The 17,789-nt window shown below is 50.9% G+C and overlaps 1 long non-coding RNA gene across 2 annotated transcripts in view; it reads left to right on the forward strand.

Moving 5' to 3' along the window:
• Window positions 1-2,074: 2,074 nt before the first annotated feature.
• Window positions 2,075-17,789, forward strand: part of LOC142066016 (uncharacterized) — a 38,547-nt gene continuing 22,832 nt past the window's right edge. For both annotated transcript variants that reach the window (XR_012663598.1, XR_012663599.1), the window contains exons 1-2: window positions 2,075-2,391; window positions 14,895-14,963. This is a non-coding gene — a long non-coding RNA (uncharacterized LOC142066016). The remainder of the gene's footprint in view (window positions 2,392-14,894; window positions 14,964-17,789) is intronic.

Consider the following 17,789-nt stretch of genomic DNA (forward strand, 5'->3'; position numbering starts at 1 on the left):
GAATTACTCAGTTATCCTTGGAAGGTCAAACTTTATTCCTAATTCTGCTCTGTAATGCTAGAGCAGTGAAAGATTTTATTACAAAGAGCAAAGCCCTCTGTCTTAGCAGGGCTGCGGCTGTAAGCTCTGGAGGATCTCTTTCCAGAGCTGGTCTTGGTGGCACGTACACCTGCCTAAGCAAGGTTCATCCACGTGGAGCAGGAATTCCGGCCTGACTCAGTAAATCCATACACAGCAGCCCCTTCCAGAGGTGAATATAATGGATGCAGCCACCTCCAGAATCCAAGTTTTGGAACCACTGTGCTGGGTCAAGGGTAGGAGAAATGCTGATGTAAACAAAAATTGCATTAAAATGGGGTTCAGCCTGAAAGAGCACTGGAGAGGAGACAAGAACCGAGAGTAAATTGTAGCAAGCCCTTCGCATGTCTGCAGCCAGGCTTCGGAGGGGGGTTTCCCTCAATCGCAGCAGTCTTCCGTTTGGCTGAGGACCAAGGCGAGCTGCCCTGCTTCGGAAATCCCTGGCAGCTGGGATGCGAATTTCCCTCCTTGTGTGTGGTTTTCTCGATTGGGCCAAATGATTATCACCAGCCCAGGGGAAGAGAGACAAATAGCTCCGTGTCTCCCACACCGCAGCTTCGTGCTTTTGCCTTTTGTGGATTTTTTCAGAGGTAAAAATTTTATTTTGAGCCTCCTGTTTTGCATTTTTAACTGTTGATGATGCTCTTAGCTTGCCAAAAATTGCAAATGGAAGTACTTTAAAAGGAGAAGTGCTATGAAGTTGGATGCAATAACATGAGATATTTCTCACTAACTTCATTCACAGCTTGGTGGTCTCCTGTTTGTTGTCACTTCTCTAAAAAATTGCCAGCATGACTTAAAGAGCTTTTTTCTCTATCATCTGCTGCAACTAGCTTCATCCTTGCATCTTTACTGAGCTTGGCAGTGTCTTTCTTCAGTCATCTGAAGTACATTAAGCAGTAACATATTAAATTTAGAACGCAGACTAGAGCAGCAGCCTTGCAGTGTGCCCTGAGTGAGTTCCTGTGCAAAGCAGACAAGAAGAAAGGTGGAATAAATTTCCTCTTATATTTTGTGTTGGAGAAAGTCCCTGGGGCAGGTGCCCAGACAGAGCACACCCAGCTGGACCAGCCGTTCTGCAATGGGCTTGGTTGGGGACTGGCGGGATTTATCCTCATGTGCAGCTGTGGCCTGAGGGGTGGGAGTAAGAGACCCCTCGTGGCTTTTTTCTTCCCCTTCTACATCTGAAATGACGGTGACTTCCCAGCTTCTTAATGATTAGTTTTCTTGATCACACGCGAAATGTTTATTGCAACTTGCCTTCCACTCCTAGCCCAAACCTGGCATGCCCGGTAAGCCAAACTGTGACTTAGGGAGTGCGGAGGAACTTGGATTTGTGCAGCAGCGGTGTAACCTGGCTGCCGGATGGCGCGTAGTTGTGCTCCACGCTTTGCCAAACTCCTCTACAAAGCGGTGGTGTGCTTGCAGTCGTGCGCTTCATCGGCACATGAGCACGCTGTTATTCTGAAGCAGGTAAGTGGCCAAATTAGTAGAAAACCTGGAAACACATAAAGGAGCGTACACTTCTAGGGGGCAGTGGAAGAGGGTGGGAGCCCTCACATGGAGTAAATTGGGAAATTATTTCTTGGAAGCTCGCAGGGCAGAGCCAGCCACTGGGGCGTGGGCAGGTTGTTGGCTGGCGGCGGCGGCGGGGATGCTTCCAGCCGAGTGGCTCTGGATGGGGAAGCAGGTAGAAATGTTCTCCTGCGCTGCGGGGCTCGCTACGGCTGGTGGGTAACAGGGAACCTATTGGATAAAGGATGTGAACTTAAGTATTTGGTGTAATTAGGAGAAAACACAATTAAGACCAGAGTTCTGTGTTTGTTTGATGGATGCATTTACTGGGCTGGGATTGAAATGCCAATCACCGCGACCTTAGAGTAACTCAACTACTTTAATTAAAAGGTTTGAGCAAGAGCCTGGGGTGAGCTATTTATTATTTATCAAGCATTTACCCTCCAGCTGCCCGCAAAAGGTCAGCAGCTTCGCGGGAGGAGGGTTTGCTGGGGAGCTGGGCTGGGAGCTCGGCGGGACGGCTCAGCCCTCCCTCGGCCCGGCCGTGGGGGTCCCCCCGCTGCATGGGCCGTGGCGGGGATCCCCGCTAGGTGGGAGCCGCGCTCCGCCGCCGGCCCCGCGGGTGGGAGGGCTCCCCCGAGCCCCCTTCCACAGCTGGTCCTGCCGCACGTACTGGGAGGAAGGGGCGAGCGGTGACGGGGACCCTCCCGTGTCGCGGCGGGGGCGTTAGCTCCCACCCCGCACCGCCTGGCTGCCGCGGGTAGCTGGTACCAAGCAGCATGGAAAAGGTGTGCGATGGTAAGTCAGCCTTGCCTTTCTCCTGCCGGCCGACGCTGGCGTGGGGAGAAGTCTGAGCTTTCATCAAAAATATTAGAAAAGAAATCTTAGTTTCCCCTGAGAGCAAGCGGGATGCGCAGGCTGGGTGGGGGGGCGGGGTGTACAAGATGCACCAAGGGAATTGGGGTGGGGGGAGAGCCCCAGAGTATGGTGAAACCCAGCGCTGGCCTTTGGTCATACCCGCTGTTTGCCCGCTGCCTGTGCTGGGGAAGGCAAAGGCTGCTCCTCGGGTTTCTAGGCAAAGGACACAGATATGACCTTGTCGCTTGCCCTTGGCCTTCCTGGGGCAGCTCGTGCAGCAGAATATTTTCCTAATGCCTGGGTAAACCCATCCTCTGCCATTGTTACACTTGTTAATGACTGGAGTGAAGCTTTCGCTGCCTCACAATCCTATACCCCGTTATGGAGCAGCCGTATGACCTTTTCTGGACAAAATTGCTGACCTCCTTCCTCCTGCAAGATGAGTGGTGTGTGTAGCAGTTCCTCTCTCTGATTGCCAGGCTATTTTTAAGTGACAATAAATGCCAAAGTATCGGTTACAAGGTTTCTCACTCCTTGAGGGATCAAAAAGACGAGACAATCGCAGGCAGTGGGTAACCCCTTCTACAGCTCTGAAAGCCAGGCTGAAGGTTTTCCAAGGTCAATTCCTGAAATTGTGGGCCTTGCCTGAAAATTTTAGGATGAAGAACCCTGCCTGCTCTCCAGTGGGTCCCATCACAGGATCTAGAAGTCTCAATTGCAAAGTCTGCTGCTTTTGTGATTAGCCCACTTGTGCACCGATGCCCAGGTTAGCTTGCCCCAGGAGCGTTAGCAATATAACTGGCAAAGCAGATGTGCAGCAGCCACAGTGTTTGTCCAAAGTGCTGGGAGGGGAAACCCCTGCCCTCTGCCCATTTGGAAATTCAGGGGAGCTGTCACTCAGGGCTGCTTCTGACCCTGGACAACAGCATCTTGTGTAGTGGCGTGTTGCAAACAGGTAAATCACTAAAGAGGCAGCAAATGATGCAGGTATATTGGTACAATGAATGATGGAAAGAAGGTTCCAAGGGTTGCCATAGCATTACTCAGACTGGTGCTTTACCAAACTGTGTCAGTACTTGTATGCAGGATGTGACCCACTGGAGTGAAAACCAGTTCAGGGCTCTAGGACCGGGCCCTGAGCTTGGGCACTGTTTTAATCTGAAGGCAGCTGCCCCCCACAGCGATGCATGACCCCTTCAGCAGGTCACCCACCCAGCAGAGCTGGGCATGTGTTACTGTGCCGTAACACATCTCTGGCCACACTGTTGGTCATGTGCGGGCAGATTATCTGCTCTTGGGGGCAGGGCAACTTGGGATTTAATAGGATCAGGTCTTATGTCGGGAGCAGCCAAAATAATTCATCAGCTTTGCTGGAAAACCAGGTGATCTGATGTTGCCAGTGCCAGGCTTCATGGAGGCAGGTAATAAAGCATTTAAATGTTTTAAAAATGTGGCTCTGAGTAAGACATTAAGATGCTGACATTGCCACAGTGTAGTGTTCTTCTGTGATTTACCTCTGCCCATCCTTGCCTACACACGCATTTGGTCTTCAGATCTGCCCCATTTTGGGCTTTGGAATAGTCCAGAAATCTGTATCTCTAAGCATCTTGGCTTGAATTTATTGTGGTTTTATACTTGCCTTATACAACGCCTGATAAAAGATGTGCTGAGATCTCTCAAAGAGTACGATGGCCTCTGTAACCCAGGGACGAGGCAGTCTCGTTGCTTGGCACTTGAATCAAGGCAATAGTCATCTTTGCGTCACCTGAATTTAGAAAGCTTTTGTCTGAGTAACTTGCCGGCTCCCCTAAAGGAGCAGGGCTTGGTGGGCTTGGTGCTGCTTTCCCGGGGAGCAGCCTGCCGTGATGGGGCTCTGGTGCTGCAGTTCGTAGGGCTGTTGGGGCGGTTGGGTGGACACACTGGGCGTTTTACACTCATTTGTCATGAAAATGTGTGTGGTGTTGGAGCAAGGCCCTGCCTGCTCAGGGAGCGCTGTGGGTTGCAGCGTATTGGATTTCCACACTGGGAGAGGGGATGGCGCACAGGTGGCTTCTGCTTTTGGGGGGTGGATTTGCAAAACCTCGGCAGCATCGGTTCCTGCTCTCTGCCTAGTTTTGTTTTTAAATGAACGCTTTTTTAACAATGGGGATTGGTGCTCTCTTTAGTGTTTTGCTTCTGTCAGCACCAGAAATGCCTGTGTAATAATAATTCCTGGCCCAGCACTTGTAGGATGAGCAAGGTGAAGGACAATAACCCTGGGCAGGACAGGAGGGAGGAACAGCACGAGGGTCAGAGCATCCCTATGAGAAAAGCAGGTTGACCTCAATGGTGGCTCTGGGTGCAGATGCTGGCTGTTGTTTTACCAGGAAAAATTAAGTACTTGCAGGACCTGACCTACTCTTTGTTCAGTTTTTGATCAGTTGATGCAAACTACTGACAGTTTGGCTAACGGGCTTGCTTGTGGCCGGGTCATCTGGAAGGGCTGAGCCCCAGAGGGACCCTGGCTGTGGGGCAAGCTGTTGGGCAAGGCAGATACATTTTTATTTTAATTAACTTTTTAATAATCATTCAAGGAAGGGCAATCTGTATCGTGTCCCCATGGCTCAGTCTGGGCTGTAAGGGGGCTCCTCAGGAGTGTAAGGACTTTGCTGGCCGAGCACGATATAAGTGTTGGCATATCCATGAGAAACCCCCATGGCCCTGTCCTGGCAAGCTCTTGCCCCGGTGCTGGCAACGGGACTGGTCCCTTGGGGACAGTCACTCACTTGCCTGCTCCCCCAGGCTGGGGATTTGAAATCTTCCTGGGACATGGCAGTGATTCAGGATGTCCCCCACTGCTTTGAAACCTGGAGCATCAGAGATGCTGGGGAGGGTCCCCCCAGGAGCCCTGGCGGCTCAGCTGTCCTTGGCTCTGTCTGTCTCCCTGTGCTGCTGCTGCCTGTATGCATATTGCAAGCTCATTCTGATGTGCGCTAATGCTATTATCCTCCAGAAATTGAAATCAAGTCTGAACCTATAATGTTTCACTGGGAGGGAATTGGGGTTATATATTCCTGTGTACAGCAGCATTCTATTTCAGTCATAGCATTTAATTATGATTGGTGTGTTAGTGCCCACCAGAGCATAACAAATTGTCATTATGTTATTCTGCTGAGTCTAATTTAATTGGCAAGTTGTCACAAAAGCAATTATCCATCATTTATTTTGTTGCCATAACCACATCTTGGAGAGCACCTGCTGTCTGAAGTGGAAAGGCTCTGCAGTCTCTTGGTCCTGGATTTCTTCCACTTGCCTGACACAAAGACACCATTTCCTCCTCTTATTTAAAAATATGTTCCTCATTTCCCAGTGCGGGCTCGTACATGAGGCTGGAAATGCCGGAGGAAATGCACTGCGCAGGTAGCAACCTGTTTGAGCATCCCAGGGCTGGTGCGAGTCACGGAGGATTGTTCCCTCCGGAGATGTTGGAGCCAGCCTGGCACGGTGGCTGTGCGTTGTGGTTAGATCAGGAAGCTGTGGACCCCGTCTGCCTCCTCACTTCTGGAAGGTCAGGATGAAATAAGGAGGGAAAAGGAAGTCTGAAGATGAGACATTCTCCGCCTGCAGTAAATAAAACACTCAGCATCTTGCAAATTGGTTTGGTGAAAAAAAGAGGGGGGAAAAAGGCCCCCAAACTGCTGATGGATTGTTTTGGTGTCAAATATACAAAGGTGGGTAGGAGTGTGCACAGAGATGTTCAGAGGAGCAGAAGGGACACGTGGGCTCTGCCCCGGACCCCGAGCCCAGCTGGCCCCTCATTCTGGAGCTGCTCAGTCCAGCTGCAGCCGAGATGAAGAACAAACATCTGATATCTGGCATCTGTGTTGGCCTTCACCAAACTGCTCCCCACTGGTGGATTTGCTCCTGCCGGCAGCACCGCTGGCTGGCGTGGCACGGGTCAGCCTGTGCCGGCTGCGGCACAGCAGCCAGCCGGGTCAGCCGGGTGCCAAAACCCTCCTCTGCTCCCCACCTGCTGTTCCCCAGGTCCGAGAGCCGCTGCAAACCATCACCCAAGCTACTGCCATGCAAGCCGGGGTGCTTCTCAATAAGCAAGTTTCAGATAAGGTATCTGGGTTGCCACAAAGATTAGGAGGCTGGCGAGGGAAGATTAGTGGTTTCTTATAATCTAGCAGGCAAAGCAATATCAGACTTCCTGAGACCAGCCCAAAACTGCAGATTTTCCCTTTCCTGAGATGGTGTGCGCCTGTGACCTATTAACTTCTTAGATTTTGGAGACAGCATCCCAAAATCCTGCATGGCTAACGCATGAACTTGAAGCCTGTGACTCACTGTGATGAATGTATAAATAAATGAAAATCTGTTTTGATGTCTGTATTTCTTTCAGTTCCTCCCCTCTCCACCCTGTCTGTAATCTCTTCACCTCTGGTAGTTCTGATTAGCTGCTAATGAGGAAAGATGATTTTGTAGTTAAAACACAGAGAGTGTTTTGTTCCTGGTTCTGCTTTTTTTTTTTTTCCCCTTCCATGCCTTGATTTCCCCATCTGTAAGCCAAGATACCGTTTATTTAGGATGGATGTTGTAAAGTTAAATTAATCAGTATTTGCAAAGCAATTTGCTTCAAAGGTAGGGTGCAGCAACTTGAAAAGGAAGGTTAAGCCTGAGGAAACATAACTTTTCTCTCCTGGTGTCCTGGCTGGGACTGAAGCCGAGCACCGGCTGTTTCTCATTTCCCAGCAATGACAACCTGCCGTTTGCCAAGCTATTCACCTCACACTCACCAGGAGAAGGAGCTCTGGAGGTTCGTAAGGTGTCTGGCTGTCACTCCTGTGCCTTGTCGGCCACTTACCAGGTTTTCCTCCAGTGATGGAAGTTATAACCAAAAGCTGAGGCTTGTGGGGATGCGCATCCCACCAGCCTGATCCCTGCTCGTGGGATGTTTATGCAACCCCCCGCACGCAAGGTTCGCTCTTGCTTAGGGCTGGAGCCAACCAAGGGGATAATCTGCAGCAATGCTGCGTGAGCATCGTTGGGGGTAACGGGGGTAGGATGAGGCACAGCTGTCTGGGGGGGCTGTGGCTCCTGCAAAGGGCCATGTCCATCTATGGGGCGAGCAGGAAACCCTGGGGCAAAAGCCCTGGCTCAGGGCTGCTGCTCCGTAAGAGCAGGTTACAGCCCTCTCTGAGGGAGTCTGCGTAGCATGGGAGGGTAACAGCTCAAAGAAATGGTTTCCAAAGCATTTTGAGCATCTTTGGTGGTAAAAAGGCATGAGAATGTATGATTTGAGCTAAAACCTTGGTTTCTTCTTTCTTCCCCTTTCTGGGTTGCAGGGGGACATGAGAGCACCTGATAAAAGTCCCTGCACTGGTGCTGCGGGGACAGCCTTGTGCTTCTTCGTTGCTTGTTCATGAAAGGTCAGGATGTGAAGGCGGGTGCTCTGTATTTTCTGGTCCTCTGTGGCAGCAGTTTTGAAGAGTTTGGGTCCGAGTCCGGTTTGCTCAGTTGCAAAGGGGACTGGGGGTGCAGTGGGGGCACAGCCCAGCTGCTGCAGAGGGTAGTGTGTCATGGCAGGCCAGTTCCACTGCTGCTGAGCTAGAAAAATTTCATTATAGAAGATGCACTCTCGCCATCCCCAAATTGCATTTCCTTTTTATATCAGAAGAGCTTGTAATAATAATGGGTCAAGAATTGCCAGGTGCTGACTAGATGCTGCTTGGTGCAGCAGGGCTGACCTCAGAACTGGGGCCTGTGCTTTTACCAGATTATAAATGGTGTTTTGATGGTACCTCTTGTCCCATTACCCAAACACACTGTTGTTGTTGCCCAAGAGCACCGGGAGACCTTGGTAAATAAATAAGTGGAGCCTGTGAGAGTTTTCCCCTTTTCCCTGGGCTGGGTGTCGGTTTGGAGGGGGAATTGGGAATGCCCATCTGCTTGCTTCTCTGCTTGCTACAGGTGATGTGTGTGTGGGCACTTACTCGTCCTTTGCTGTGTCCTGAGGGCACCTGGGCAGAGGTCAGTGCCGCATCATTTTGCGAGGCAGAGGGAGAAAGAAAAGCCTTCCTCTTATACAGGTCTGGGGGAGGAAGTAATGCTAATTTGAATAAACTGATTTCTTTTTCCTGCTGTGTGACTCAGGCTGGAATTCCCCAGCCACCCTCTCTGGAAAACCACCAGCTCCCTGCATGCTGTGGATCCCTCCGCAACCCTTACACAACCCGCCGCAGGAGCTGAGCACCAAAAAGCTCTTGAGGCACCATCCTCGTGTTGCTGTGACAGTCGCTTGGCGACACCTGCATGCAGGAGGGCCGGTGACAGCACCTGGCTCTGTAAACGGCCACTTTGGCCTGGCCCAGCATGGCTCTTGGGGTGGCACCGCAGCGATGCTCCAGCTGCTTCTGGTCAGCCAGTTCATTTGCAAGCACTTCAAATCTCTGGTGTTGGCTCAGCCTCAGCACCAAGTTCCCATTCCCCACATTTCTGTTCTCTCTTCCTGACTCTCTGTCGGGTCTGTATCCCTTCATGTTGTGCCTGCTATCATGCCAGCCATCTCCTGGACTCCAGCTGCCTTGCCCACGGATGGGCAAACTTGCTTGCATGCCAGCTTGGGTGCCGGCACAGCTGTTGTGCTGGCTGGATCCACCACTGCGTGCTCAAATCTTCCATCCTGAGTTCCCTTCACTCATTCCTGGGACTCCTGCCAGCCGATGGTGCAGGTTTAAAGATGAGTACTCAAGGAGTTAATGGACATGATCAGATTCACTGGAATGCATGGCTGGGAGCTGTCAGAGTACTGCCCTGCTGAAGGAGAGCTGCAGTCTCGCATGAGCAGAACACTTCCTCTGGATGCAGTATCCTGGCAAATACAACTCCTCTTTACGTGCACACATGATGAGCAGCACCAACAGACACCAGGTTCAGCTGTGGACCAGCTTCAGCCTGACCTTTCTTGGAGGGCAGCAAGAACCTGAAGTGCAGCCCAAAGCACCAAGATTTTTTTTCCCTTGTGGCTTCACCATATGAAGCAGGTGCTTCCAAGGTGCTCAGGCTGGAGCTCCTGCAGCTTGGGGGGGGGGAAAAAAAAAGGCAGCAAAGCAGCAGCCCCTTTGCTCTTCCTTTTTTAGGAGTATTTAAATCATTTACATATTTACAGGTGTCTAGAATTTTTCTCCATTGGCAACACCTGTGAGCTCTGCAGCATGGGTCTCAGCCCATTTAACAGCTCCCTGGCAAGACCAGGAATGATTAGGTATGTGTCCTACTCACACTGCTGGCCTCTCCCTTCCCATAGCTGCTATCTGCAAAATGAAGCAAAGCGGGGTGTAAGGACAGGTGCACGTCAGGTCTGATGGCACGTGGGGTGAGAAGGTCTCTGACGGGACCGTTCTCTCTGGGTCACCGTTTTGGGTGTGGTGTGGTGGTCCCTGGGGGTCAGCAGAAGTTTTGGCTGGTGCAGGGATGTTCTCGGTGGTCGCCATGCAGTCCTGCGGTGCAGAGGTCTGTACGGCCAGAGCCACTGGTGCGGGCTGCCTGTCTGCTCAGTGCCGGGGTGGAGGAGCAGCCCTTGTGCGGCACCTCCCCGATGGCCGATCCCAGAGAGCTGGGATGGAGCATGTTTTTCAGGGCATGCTCCAGATATAAGGTTGATAGAGGTCTTGCAGCCTTGAGCCATTCCCAAGTGGAATTAGATGAGCAGGTAAATGTGCCGTGTTCACCAGCTGGTGGTTCCTGGTTGTCAGCGCTGCCTCGGCCAGGGCAGGTCCCGACTCGCCTGGACTCACTGGGAAAACTGCATCCTCTGAATCCCCACGTGTGCTGTGTGATCTGGAGAAGCCCCACGCTTGAGGGCCAGAATTGTCCAGCCTCCCTCCCAGGGTCCCTTTACATTCTCAGAGCGCTTTCAAGGAATTTTACTCTCGTTTACCTCTTGGTGCCACTTTTGCTTCTCCCACCAACATAGCCCTAACAGGAACGGGAGAAACAGAGCTCCCAGCAAAGCTTCCTCCTCCCCTTTCTTTATCTGCTGGTTTGTGACTTTTATTATTTCTATTCCCCTTTTGCCCTTTGGCTGGTGTCCAGAGGAGGACCACAAGGAGAGGGGTAACAGAGAAAGAGAGAGACAGCCATCCTGGGGCAAAGAAATGCTGTTTATTTCAAGTGAGGGCTCATAGCAGAGCCTGGGAGCTGGCTGGGGCAGGTGCTGGGCTCGTGGGGGTGGGAAAGGCGCTCGGTGCTGTGGCAATGCCAGCAGATATTTGTGCAACTGATTTATGGGTGAAATTCCTCCGGATAGAGGGGGGTATCACGAAGCTGCCGAGTGTGATAAATAACTCCCTGTAATGTATTATTTAGCAAATTATAATGAAAAGCAGAAAATATATGGAGGGGAGCAGACAAATACATTCCACAGTTGGCAAGTTATTGACTGTTTAGAGCCAGGAAGCGGATATTTAAGAGGGTTTGGGAATTTCCATGGCTTCCCCTACAGATAAATCACCCCTCTGCAGACATATTTATTGGGTGCCCTGCTGCTGCGTTTGATCCCGGGGGACAAAATCACTCCAAGAGCTGGTAAGAGGCTAGTGAGCACGTCACTTCCAGGCTGCTGGTTTGAGTGTAGCCTGCCTAAAAGTGGCATTTGGCCACTGGCTGGTGTGTAAGGAGTTTTTGGTCCTGGTCCTGTATTCCCAAGGGTCCATGAGGGCTCACTCAAGTCACCCCCAAAGCTAGTGCTTCTGGGCAGGTTGGGCAGAAGGGTGCCTTTATGGGAGACAGGAGCATTGAACAAAGTCTAGAGCAGGGGCTGGGATACAGACCTCTGTTGCTCTCAGCTTCTCTTTCATTGTGAGTACTAAAGGCTGTGCTTTGCATTGCCAGCAAGATTAGAGCGTTGCTTTTCAAAAAGTGTTTTTCTTAGCAAAAGTGAGTATCAAGAAGCCCTTGCAGTTCTTTGGGCAAGCGAGGTGGGAGCCCTTTTGTTAGCCTTTTCCTGGGGTGGCTTCAGTGTGCTGCAGCCCCAGCTGGCATGAGACCGAATGCCCCTTCTTATGGAGTCCAAAGGCAGAGACCAACAAGTCAGAGAGACAGGAGCTTGGGGATTACAGCTCCCCACTTGGAGTCAGGGTGTTTCCTTTCTTATTAATTTTTAGTTACTGTCAGTTGATTAGGACAAGGTCAGTTTTTCTCTCTGCATTTCTGCCATGTTGGGGCTGGGAAGCCACTGGCAGACTGAAAGTGAAGCCCACTTGCCTCTTCCCACTGTGACAAACATCTCCCTGAAGTGCGTAGAAATCCCTGTACCACAAACAGTTTCTTTTTCTATAACCACAGTCGGGTTCCAGCATGCTTTTTGCAGTCTCGCCCTCTGCAGTTCTGTAACTCTATAAGAGGATGTGTGAGCACCCCTTTTTTTTTCATCCAGATAAAAGACCCGGTGCTATTGCATGGGTTGCTGATGATCACAGTGGCACGGTGAGGACGGGACCCAGCTCCTTGTCTTGCTGTAACCAGCAAGGTGGGAGCTGGCACCACTGAAGCTGTAACCCACTTCCCCAGGAAGGAAACCACCTAGATATCCTGGATCCTGGCAGTCGGGGTGGGTACGGTCCCAAACCAGCGTGTTTTGCGCTCGGAGTTGGGCAGGCAAGGTTTGCCTGCCTGCCTGATCACATTCATCAGTTTGCACCTCTCTGAAGCAGTTGTCTGGGCATACGTTTGTGTGTGAGAAAACAGAAGGTTTAATTCCTTTCACAGCTCACTGAGGTTTTGCTGGGCAGTTTGCTGGTTTGCCGCTCCCCACCCCAGCCTGGTCCAGCTCCTCTCCCCGTGGCGTGGGGTGCCCCACAGACAGAGCCTGAGCGGAGCTGGCTGGCCCCGGGCAGCGGTGGTGGCACCAGGGGGTGCTGCCTGATCGCGGCTCGGTGCTGCCGGTGCCAAAGTGGGAATAGTGAGAAGGTGACTTTATTTTACCTGTTTATTGGATTTTTTAATTATTATTTTTATTTGATGGCTCCCAACTCCTATCCCAGGGATGATGAAGATGCTATTATGAGGGTGTTTCCCACAGCAATGCAGGATGCTCTCTCTGCTCCTTGCTGTCGAGATAGTTAAACTTCTGTGGTCTAGTGGGGGAAAATATGTCCTTGTGCTCATGACCTCAGCCTGCCAGCCCGGGGCCTCGGCAGGGCTGCTGGCTGGCGCTGACCTCTCTGCTGGGAGCAGCCCAGTTGGAGCCCCTCTGCTGAGGGCATCCCTGATGGCCCCAGTTGAGCTTTTCCTTGTGGCTGCTGCCCTGTGGGGCTGCAGGGACAGAGGTGATGCAGAACCCCTCTGGGCATCAGCAGGGAGGGGAAGGCTCACCGTGGAGTCCCTGGCACTGTGTCCTCCTTGGCTGAGCCCTTTACACGGAGCTGCCCATGGGACCTTCCAGGCCAGGGAGGGAGGCGAGGGCTGGGCAGAGGGAGCACAAAGGAGCCACATGTCTCAGGATTTTTATATACTCTCAAATGTCATCTGTGACGTGGAGGCTTCCGCACAGCTGTCCGTGCCGTGTGATGCTCTGTGCTGGCAGGGCTGCCACCCGGCACAGACGCAGAGCTGCCAGCCTGCGCCACTGGAGAAGCTGCTTTAACCCTTTCGCCCACGCAGGCAGCTCTGGTGCTGTGGGGCTGCTCTTCCAGGGCATCCTGGGGTTCAGAGCTTGGACTCCCCTGAGCAAGCCAAAACCAGACCCTTTTGGTCTGCCCTGCATGCACAGCCATGGCACTGCTCTTGTCAGTCCTGGCTCCGGTTTATGTAGCCCCTCCCAGGGTCCAATCCAGTTCTCCCAAACCCAGGAAAGCTCTGGTGTTGTTTCTGGTCATGCCAATGAACAGTAAAATCAGGATGTGGTTGTGCAGGTTTATGAAACACTTGAAAACTGGGGCCAGTGTTTGCTTTCAGAATAATTGGGATGAGGAAAGAGGCATTGCAGCCATTCCCAAGCAGAGTGCAGGGAGGCTGGGGAGGCTGCAGGTGCCGGTGAGCAGCAGGAGGAGGAGGAGGACGATGTAGCTCGGCTTCTTTGGCCGTGTCTGGGTCAGGGACCAGCATCCCTTGGGTTGCAGCCCGTGGAGCAGCTGCCCTTGCCCCCTCCATCCCTCAGGTCTGTGGGCAGCCCTGGGGCGCTTCCCCTCTGGCCGAGCAGGAGACACCTTCCTCCTTGATAGGAGCCAGTGCCACGTTTGAGCGATGAACTTCCAGCTGGTGATGAGCATGGGGCTTCCAAGGTCTCCTTTTGGCGGGGGCACCACCTGATCAGCAGATTGCCACAGCTGCTTTATTGGCAGCACAGATAATGTAGGTGCTTTCAGTTGTATAAAGGAGAAGAAGATAAGGGGCTTGGAGAGAACTTGACTGGTTGACTAAGATAAATTTACTGTACTACAGGAAATCGAAATGTGAAATAAAGATCTCAAACAACTGAAATATTTAAAAAGATACAGAAGTTGGGTGTGCGTGAGAGCCATTCTGAGCGAGCCGTCTCCCACCGGGACCGTCCCTTATCAATCCATCACCCAGCCCGGCTGAATTTTATAAAAGATAATAGGGTGGAGGGAGAATTGAAATAGAAACTATCCATTACAGGAGGCTGAATGACAGGTTCTCTGTGCAAAATAAGATCATAATTAACAGGAGAGAGACAGAAAGTTTTCAACTTTCTGCTGCTGTTTGTTTCCCTTTCTGGCTCTGCAGGGCAGGGTGGGCACATGAGGGGGTCCTGGGGCGCTCGGGGCATGGTCAGGGGCAGACCCCCAGCATCCACCAGCACCCACCAGTTTTCAGGTATTAGCAAGCGGTGTTGGAAGGAAACCAAACCTACCCAACATTAATACCTTCATCAAATATCTGCAATATCTAAGAAATATCTAAGAAAGAAGTGCCTTTGCATGTGTATGAATTCCCCCCAGGTGAGCTGGAGAAGGCAGAGGTGCCTCTGCCGGTGCACGTCGCAGTCTGGATTTCACACTGGGCTGACCATGAGATGTTTGCAACCTCTTTTTTTCAGCATCTCCTTTTTTTTTTTTCTGCCTCACAGTCCCACTCTGTCCATGTGGCTTCCACAGCCTGGGAAACCCCATGGAGTTTGCTGAAAGGAAATCTAGGCTGTCCTGTGTCACCTCCTGGGAGGGAAGAAAAGTTTGGTGTCCAGGCTGAGATCCAGTTTGCCTTTATGTGCCTGCGGTGTCCTTCCCGCCATGGGTCCAGTGGCATTTTTGTTCCCTATTTTGGGAATGTCTCCTTAGTGCCACAGCTGCTTCTCAAAGTACTTGATGTGTAGCTTTATGATGGGCCCTCTAAAATAGCAGCTTTTAAAAAATGTATGTGCTTTTGCAATTTCTTGGTATAAACAAGGTTACTTGGTCTCCATCTTCTGCTGCTAACGGCTTTTTCTTTTTTCAACACAGGACCTGCAAAAGTACAGCCAAGATTGTCAGCCAGCCCTGCTCTGTGGGACATCTGGAGTGATTGGAAAAGTAAGTTGCATCTTCCTAATGTCATATCAAACTTCACCTCCTTTTTTGCTGCACTGTAACACCCCCTTGTTATTCCTCATTCAAGTAAATGATGAAATCCTCATGAACATCAGCAGGAGCCAGGTTATGTTCTCCATCTTTAAAATGTCCTTCGAAATATAAACGCCCAAGTGAAAACATTTCAGAATGTTTTTTCTTCTGGCTCATTTAATTTCGAAGCGGCGTTAGGAGCACTGCTACTACTATTAAACCCAGTATTTAGGAATGTGAAATTGCAATACAAGTAAAGGAGTTTGTGAAGCACTTTGAGTTGCAATGAGAACAGATTGGGTGGATTTAAATGCAGGGAAACTGTGCTCATACATGGGAAGCCTGACAGGGAGATCATCTAGAAAGGCTAATGAAACTCCTGAGTGAAAGGAATAGCAAACCACAGGCTTGTGATGCTGGGAAGGAAATAATCCTAATTTGCTTGTGTTTAGTAGCCCGAGACATATAATTAATTACATGAGTAGGGACATTTGAAAAAAAAAAAAAAAATGCCTATTTTGAAACCATCCTTCTCTGCATGTACTGCACATAATGTTAACCCTACAGCTGGAGGCTGTGATCGGGCTCCTGAATCTGCTGCTGATTTAATTCAGTAATCCAGAGCAAACTCAATGCTCCATCTTCCTGAGGTCTGCCTCCCCTGTTGAAACACAGGAGTTTGGAGGGCTTCAGGCAGGTTAGCTAGAGAAGGCTGGGTCAGTCTGTGAGTTTAAAATAGAGCAGTCATTGGGGTACCAGCCTGTCTAACGATATAAGGGGTATTGTGTGAATACAAACCTGACCATCTGCCTGTCACTGAGAGAGAGTCCAATAGGTCATCATGCAAAACACTCAAATTGGTTCATTTCTGAGATGAGACAACCTAAAAATGCCCAAGGTAGAGGAAATGGATACATCATTATTTCTTGTTATCTTCACTGCAATCACCCTGTGTGCTGGACTGTGGTTTAGGACTGGAGTATCAGTACAAATGCACAGGGGGAACTGGAGCCTTTCAAGCCGTGCTGTTGAGCTGCCCGGTAGCCTTCAGACTTCGGAAATTAGGCAAATAGAGCTAGCGTGCTGATCCAACACATTAATTGTGTGGTAACCTTCGCATAACCTCTAGAAAATCTTTGGATGTGTGAATCCAAAGCCCAGAGCACGTGCACTTCTGGGATATGCAGCAGCATCACTTGGGGTTAAGGTCCTTGGCCTGGGGGAGGCTCAGGGGTCCTTCCCAGGCTGGGCTTTGTGTTATGCCTAAGTGAGTGCTTCCCCATAATGGTTCAGTTTGCTTCTGCTTCCCTCGCAGAGCCAGGGGCTGGGCAGCGTGGCCTCGGGATCTACCGCAGATCACACCTAACTTGGGTGTGAGCTTTTTGGCTTGTAGAGCGCTAAGGGGAGTTGGCAAAACCGGGGCTGCCAGCGCTTGCACTCCCCCAAAACATCGGTGCGGCAGGAGCCTCGCGCCTGCACATCACCCCCTCTGGTTGATGATGCCCCACGATGGTGGCTGGCTCCGTCCCGCCTCTGCAGCAGACAGCCTTTGGGAGGAATGCAGCCCACCGCCCGCGCCCCTCCATCGTGCTGGAAGCAATCAAAGTGCTGTGCTGCCGCCAGATTGCCTTGTCCGTTCGAATGATCTTTAACTCCGTTTTTCCCCGAGCAATCAGAAGCACTTTCTCTTCATCCAGGTGGTCTTTTCCCATTTTGCTCTTTCCAGTCCCAGGACCCGGGGCAGTCACATCTCATCACGCCTTTTCTCAAGCCATTTGTATGTTCTCCTTTTTCTGTTGCCATCAATTTAGTCGCAGCCTCCCCTCCCTGCTCTGCTCCCTCCTTTGCTAACCACAGCTTATTTGGGAATGAAACTCGGCCTTCAGAGCCTCCAGCAGATGCAAACGCAAATCCCCTGCCCCTGCAGCTGGGCTTTCCAAGCCTGTGCCCGTCAGCTTTTCATGCAGACAGGAGGGTGGCTGCCCTAATATTCTGGGGGGAGGGTCAATCCATTTAAAAACTTTCCCCGACTTTCCCCTAGAGAGATTGTTACAAAGCAGATACAAATGTGAATTTTCAGGACTGACCTATTGGCTGCTGAGGAACTGAAGTTTGAAAACGTGCAGTAACACTTCTTTCCCAGATGTTGAATTACTACTATTATTACTATTATTATTATTATCATCATCATCATCATTACAATAACAGGCAGCATCCTTTTGTCATCTGGGCTTTGACCTTTCTGATTCACCATGTTCTGTGCCTGCACACTCCCTCCTGCTCGCCTCTGAGCAAGGTGTCCCTGGTCACCCCCCGTGTGCTGAAGGTCTTCTCTGCCGTGGAGGGTCCGTCCTCGTGCTCCCCGGAGGCACACCCCTCCCCAGGGGAAGGCAGCCCAGAACCCTCCTGCTCCTAGCCCTTCCCATGGGCTGTCCTGCTTTGAAGTGCTGAGGTCCACGCTACGTAAAACAACAGTCTTTTTTGTCTTTAGCTTGCCCAGGTTTCAACCTGGACTAGAGATCAGTCAGCAGTAGATTGCAAAACACAAGATCATCTGTGCTGTGTACCAATAAAAAAGAAAAATATAAAGATATGGAAATACAAGATCACTTAATAAGAAGCCCATCCTGTCTCCAGTGCACCAAGCACCAACTCAGCAAAACACTTTAACTGTGTGATTAAATATAAGCTCTCTCTTAAGTCCATCACTGTTCATCAAAGCAGTTTAGCAAGTGCTGAAGTACTTTGCTGAATGAGGGTTTTGCTATCTTTCTGTTTTTCCTTGGGCAGAAGAAT

The sequence above is a fragment of the Phalacrocorax aristotelis genome, chromosome 18, assembly GCF_949628215.1.
Source record: "Phalacrocorax aristotelis chromosome 18, bGulAri2.1, whole genome shotgun sequence".
In the NCBI taxonomy this organism is placed as follows: Eukaryota; Metazoa; Chordata; class Aves; order Suliformes; family Phalacrocoracidae; genus Phalacrocorax; species Phalacrocorax aristotelis.